Raw genomic sequence first — 5,739 nt, forward strand, 5'->3', positions numbered from 1 at the left:
CGTGTTTGTCTTAACAGAAATAAATGTTCAAGAAGTGGCCGTATCACAAGGTCATTTTTCTTTGTCTGGTTTTGAAACTTTCTTTCTAACTCGCAACTCGGCTAGAGGAGGAGGCATAGCCGTATATGTGAAAAACGTTTGGTCAACGGTTGATTTAAATATCTCGTTCAAATCTGCAGAGTGCCTTTGGTTAAAACTCAGTAAATCAAATTTTATTATATCTCTCTTGGCGTTCTATAGGCCGCCCTCGGAAAGTGTATCTACGTTTTTAAATGAGCTGAACACGAGTTTAGGCAATTTTGTGTCTACTGATAAGCTTTGTCTTGTGGGTGACCTTAATATTGACCTTTTAAAGCCTTGTAAATCAGAACGTGATATTCTGGATCAGGGCGTATTTATTTAATCGGGTGCAGTATGTAGAGGTTAACGGTGACCGTTCAATTGTATCTGAAGTGCCTTCGGGCGTCCCCCAGGGGTCAGTACTCGGGCCAGTATTATTTTTAATTTACATTAATGATATCGCGGCGGAAATAAATCAAGGGGCTACTGTGCGACTATTTGCGGATGATTGTCTGGTATATTCAAAAATCGAGGAGCAAGACGACCAGCGCAGATTAAGTGCATCTGTTGGGTCTATTCAGGACTGGTGCTCGAAATGGAAGATGAAAATTAATACACAAAAAACTGTTTTCGGACGAATAACTAACAAAACTAAGAATGTTCTTTCTTATACTTACGAGCTTGATGGGAGTCCTTTGGTTGAAGTTGATAGTTTTAAATACTTGGGTGTGACACTTTCTAAAGACTTAAGTTGGAGTAAACACATAAATGAAATATGTCACAAAGCAATGAAAAAGCTTTGGTTTTTAAGACGGAATCTGGCCAGTGCTCCGCCTAAAGTGAAGTTAATGGCCTACACAACGTATATTAGATCTACCTTGGAGTACGCTGCATCGGTATGGGACCCCTATAAATCAAATTGGTGAACTCGAAAAAGTTCAGAGGAAGGCGGCGCGATTTATTCTATCCAAATACAAGCGACTTGATTCTGTCACAGATATGCTGAACAGCCTCAACCTCCCCTTACTTTCTGTCCGTCGAAAAATTGCTCGACTAAAGTTTTTCTTTATGTTTTCTCATCACCTGTATAACATTAACCCGGATTCTAGATTAACACATCGCGCATCGAGAGAACTCAGATACGTTAGCACTAATCAGTTTGAAGTGCCCAAATGTATTATTGACGCTTATAAGTTTTCTTTTTTCCCTAGAACTGTGAAAAACTGGAATGATCTCCCACAAAATATAGTGTCATTGGACTGTTTAAATGATTTTGAGAGCGCCCTTTTGAATATGACTGGTTTGGAATGGTAAATAGTAGTTAAATATTTTTTGGAAACTTTGTTAAACATTTCGAGTGCTGAGTGTTCATTTTGTTGAGTGCTATATAATATATTGAATGTTTGTGCTATTTCAGCCCCTTTATTTTAAGTGAATGTCGCTGAATGTGTACTGTATTGTAGTCCTGATGTTGTATGATTCAGTGCTCTTCTATACCCCACACCTGTTAAAGCCCCATACTTGGGGTGAACAGTATTCATAAATAAATAAATAAAATCTAATGTGTGCGATTATTTAAATATCCTTGCAGATTACGGTATTGAAAGTGTCATTCACGCTCCCACGAGAGAAGAATGCTTATCTGGCAACCTTGTTTCATCTTGCATTGATCATATAAACATTAGAAATTCGGGGGTTCCAGTAATGTCGGCTGTAATTGCGCAAAAATTGGCGGACCACTACTTTGTGGGATGTCGAATTAATTTGGATGTCATTTCCGTTTCATCTGGTCATCAAAGTCATGCAACAATAATCGATTCGACTCGACTTGATAAATTGATTTCCAACTATGACTGGAATAAGCTTATCGAGAATTCCGACTATTATGAGGCCTATGCCAAATTAGTTGATATACTCGAAACTTTTAAAGCAATTTGCACGAAAACCATCAGGATCAAAAGACGCAAACAAAATCAACCTTGGTTAACTGCTGACGTCCTTTCAGTTATCAAAGAAAAAGACGTTTTATGGGCGAGATGTCGTCGTTTTCCCCATAACAAGGAGTTAAAATTGCAATTCCAGAGTCTTAGAAATCGCGCGAATGCATTAGTGCGTTCCAAAAAACGCCAACACTTCCAACAAAAATTTTTCCAATCTCGTTATGACGTTTCTAAAACCTGGGCTATTTTAAATGAAGTAAAGGGATGTTCCACCAAGTCATCTATAGATAATTCAATTGCAAAATATTTTGGCTCCGATACGTCGCAAATCGCTGACACTTTTAATCGCTTTTTTGCTACTGTTTCAGGTGCGTCACAGGACGATCTTATCACACCCATTAATCTGCAATATTCGAGCTTGTCATCCGCCTTTTTGCCCACCATGACTGTGCAAGATTTACGTATATTTTTATTTAGCTTTAAGCCCAACAAGGCGCCTGGAGCGGACAATATTCGTCCTTGCGACTTACGGCGCAATTTTGACGTTATGAGTAATATTTTATTATATATTTATAATATATAATAAAATTAGCGCGTGGGTCCCCAACTAACTGGAGTCACGATGACGGCGCGGTTTTCTTCCGGCATCCGGACGGCAATCTTCAACCTGCCAATCACTCGTCGACAGCACCGTCCTGTCCTGGTATCAAGTTCATCGAGAACCTCGTTCACACCACGTCATCAGCAGGGACATCGACAGCGGCAGCTATAAAGGAGCTCCCCTTGCGACTGCGCGCCAGTGGGCATGGAAGCTCTGCAGCCATGAAGTTGCTCATGTTTTTCGTACTCCCGCAGGTTAGTAAACAAAAACCTTGCCATTGTTTTAAATCAGACAATGTTTGCCTTGTTATGCTTCCATGCCCCGAAGCTTGTATTGAGTCTTTTAGAGTTCTGCTGCTGTTGTTGTCTGGTGATGTTGAGCGGAACCCAGTTCCCATGTCAAAACCCCAAGAAGAACAATTACTTAGCTTACAAGAAACAGTCGATAAACTTAAAAACAGTCATGCTATACTTCAACAAGAAGTAAACCTTCTAAAAGAAAAAGAAAAACAAAAACAAAGTGAACAGACAGTTTCAACACTTGAAGAGCGACTTAACAAACTCGCGAGTGAACTCGACGCACTAAAGCAGAAGGATATTAGTAGCGCCGCGACTACTGAACCCCAGCTTACTGCTGCCTTAAACGAACTATCTCAGCTAAAAACACGTTGCGATGATGCAGAGGGCAGGTCCCGTCGCTGTAATCTTTTATTTTTTGGCATCACTGACGCAGACAAGGAAACGTGGGCTCAGTCAGAGTGCTTGGTCACTAGCTTGTGCTCCGAAAAACTAAACGTGCAAGTTGAATCATCTAGGATTGAAAGGGCGCATCGCCTAGGAGCATTCGACCCTCAGAAATGTCGCCCAATAATAGTAAAGTTTTCTTCGTTTAAAGATAAAGATAGCGTTCTTTCATCAGCCCACAAGCTCAAAGGAACTCGCGTAGCCATCAGCGAAGACTTCCCAATTTCTGTCCGGCTCGCACGCCGTCACCTTCTTGATTTTGCAAGGCCAAAAGGCACCCCCTACAGACTGCGTCATGATAAACTTTTTATAAATGATAAGTGCTATGTATTCGATGCCGCTCTTGGCGCCGTTAAAGAAAAAGACACATAGCCACGCCAGCGCTTCTTCTCGTCGCCCTCTAGAAGTCGACCGGCAAAGCACCATGTTATCACTAACAAATCTTCAAGTCATTCTATCCTATTTACTAACATTAGAAGCCTAATACCAAAGAGAGACGAAATAATTTCAGTAACGAAGCGTGTAATGCCGCTTTTGTTATACTTACAGAGACGTGGCTAAGCCCTGATATATCTGACGTTGAGCTATTTCCCTCGCAACTAAACTTTCGAGTGTATAGGTCTGATAGAAAAACTAGAAAAGGAGGGGGCGTACTTTTGGCCATAAAAGACCATATACCATCACGGCTAATACCGCTTACCACTGACCTAGAAGTTGTTTGGGTGTATCTTTGCACAACGCCTTCCGTAATAATGGGTGTGTGTTACAGGCCGCCGGATAATAAAAGAGATTTTGTTATTGAGCTGTATAAATGCCTTTCTGAACTCGCATGTAAATATCCTAACGCTTTAGTTACCCTTTTTGGTGATTTCAATTACCCAAATATTGACTGGTCTACTATTTGTTCTAGCTGTGCATTTTCTCAAGAGTTTATTGACCTTTGTTTAGATTTTAACCTATCTAATGTTATCACTCAACCCACTAGAATTACCAATCGTTGCAGCAACGTACTCGACCTATGTTTAAGCAATGACCTTTCTCTCTTCAGCAACGTCACATACTTACCCAGCATTAGCGACCACCTCGTCATTGAGCTAACATTCTCCATCACTACTCCTAAGAAATCACGTTATTGCAAATTCATTCACGATTATGCGAGAGCCGACTACGCATCTATCAACACCAACCTCGAAGAATTTTATCACATATTCTCAGTAAACTTCGCAGAAAGGACGGTCAATGAAAACTGGATTCTTTTCAAAGATAGACTAACATCCCTAATCAAACGTTTCGTTCCACTCACTCGAATTATATCCGATAACACTAACCCTTGGTACGATAAAACAGTTCATTGTCACTCCAACAGGAAAAAAAGAGCTTATACGAGGGCAAAGGCTCATAACACTAACGCATCTTGGAACGCCTATCACGAATGCACTAGGGCCTACAAATCCGCGATTCATGATGCCAAATCCAAATTTTATACTCATGACCTCCCCAACATTTTAACCAATAAACCTAAAAAGTTTTGGAAAGTAATTAACCCAGCACTCTCTCTTCCATTACAATTCGTTGACGAGTACGGCCTTCCACTTTCTGACGAACATAGTGCTCTTGAAACTAACAACTTTTTTAGCTCGATCTTTACCAATGAAGACTTGTCAAGTATGCCCAACTTGTGCCAACCCCTTCATCCTCCTATGAATCCTATCATGATCGACCGCTCTGGTGTACTGAAGGCCATTGATCAGCTGAAGGTGTCTTCTAGCTCTGGCGACGACCAAATAAACTCGAAAATATTAATAAATACTAAACACGTCTCTTCAACTTTCCTCTGCGACATTTTCTCGCAGTCTCTTCAACTTTCTGAAATTCCATGCGATTGGGAAATCGCTAACGTCATCCCCGTTTACAAAGCAGGTGATCGCCAACTAATCAACAACTATCGCCCGATCTCGCTCACCAGTGTGTCGTCTAAACTCTTAGAGCATATACTCTATTCTAACATAATAAACTTTCTAGACTCCCACAGCCTTCTTTTCGAGCATCAGCACGGCTTTCGCAAGTCATACTCATGCGAAACGCAACTAACAGCTTTTCTTACTGACGTTTACTCAAACTTTGATTCTAATACGCAAACTGACGCCATATTTATTGATTTCTCCAAGGCATTTGACAGGGTCCCTCATCAACGTCTCTTACTGAAACTTAGAAATATTACTATCCATCCCTCAGTCGTCAAATGGATCTCCGAATTCCTCACAAATTGCACCCAGTACTCATCTATTAACAACACCAAATCTACCACCTGCACTGTAACCTCCGGCGTCCCCCAGGGAACCGTTCTTGGCCCCCTTCTATTTTTAATATACATTAATGATCTCTACCTCAACAT

General features: G+C 40.8%; 1 pseudogene; it reads left to right on the plus strand.

Moving 5' to 3' along the window:
- Positions 1–828: 828 nt before the first annotated feature.
- Positions 829–1,374, plus strand: LOC115320210 (annotated as a pseudogene).
- Positions 1,375–5,739: the final 4,365 nt, after the last annotated feature.

Source organism: Ixodes scapularis, unplaced genomic scaffold (genome assembly GCF_016920785.2).
Source record: "Ixodes scapularis isolate PalLabHiFi unplaced genomic scaffold, ASM1692078v2 PGA_scaffold1__304_contigs__length_218370807, whole genome shotgun sequence".
NCBI classification, from domain to species: Eukaryota; Metazoa; Arthropoda; class Arachnida; order Ixodida; family Ixodidae; genus Ixodes; species Ixodes scapularis.